Consider the following 1,276-nt stretch of genomic DNA (forward strand, 5'->3'; position numbering starts at 1 on the left):
ACACACACACACAAACACACGGAAAACCGGACATTATCATCAGTTTATAAAACCCCCCCGGACGCCCCGGACGGGACATGAAAAGTGGACATGTCCGGGCAAAAGAGGACGTTTGGTCAGCCTAACTACGGATGGGTTTACATTGGAGTTGGTTGAAAGCCCAGTGCATCTCATAAAGATGCTGAAGGGTGCTTTTAGTGTTGGTATCACATGCCAAGGGTTGGGACTAAGTGTCAGTATTTGACGAAGTGGGAATGAGAATGCGCTTATTTGTCGTTACTTGAGTTTATGACCAAATACCTGCAGAACTAATGAAATTCTGATCAGCCTTTGCTGTACTTTATGTTTAGTACTAATAAGCACATGTTAGCATGCTCAAACACTGCAAATGTAGACATCACAAGAATTACATATTAGCATGTTGACATGCAAGCTTTAGCATGTGGCTAAAAGCACCATTGTGCCTGAGTACAGCCTCACAGAGCCACTAGCATGGCTGTTGACTCTTAGTGTTGTTGACAAGTGGTGAGCTGAAGGACTTCAAAACAACTTCATCTACTAAGTATTTTAGTATGGTTTCTGTCTGTATCTATTTGTTCACTTAAATGAACTGAAACCAAAGCTAAGCCCACTGCGCAGGTGTTAGCACAAGTGGAAGACCAGAGTGGGATGGCCAAACCACGCAGTGGAGTGAGTGACACTGCGGCAGAGGTAGTACAACTCACATGGATTTCAGATAAGGCCTGTATCCTTTTTCATTTTGACAAGTTAACTAAAGCATTAAGCCCTAAGGCTAACAAATTATTTTACTAGTGCTACCTATGTGTGCCAGTGTTCTGTGTTCTCAGACTGATCACAGAAGAGACTGGAGTCATTATTGAGCCTGTTTACACCTGGTATTAACATGCGTTTTTGGCAAGTAGTTTGAGTGATTGAATCACAGTGTGTCTTGGTGGTTGCTCACACTTGTATTTAGCACTGTCTGCTTGGGATCACCTAAGACACATGTTAATACCAAGCATTAATATTTTCACTGGTACTAAAACATTTCCACTTCACCAGGACACATATTGGCCTTAGTTTCTGCCACATAGAGCGCAGTGTTTCCCATACATTCATTTATCTGTGGCGGTGCGCCACGAATAAATTATCTCCGCCACATATAGATTTTTATGCTTTTGGCGCTACCTGTTCGACCTCGCTCATAAACACATTATAATGGGACTCACTGTCTGTGAATGTAGCTTGTCGTTACAATTCCGGTGCAATAGGTGGC

The sequence above is a fragment of the Epinephelus moara genome, chromosome 18, assembly GCF_006386435.1.
Source record: "Epinephelus moara isolate mb chromosome 18, YSFRI_EMoa_1.0, whole genome shotgun sequence".
Taxonomy (NCBI): Eukaryota; Metazoa; Chordata; class Actinopteri; order Perciformes; family Serranidae; genus Epinephelus; species Epinephelus moara.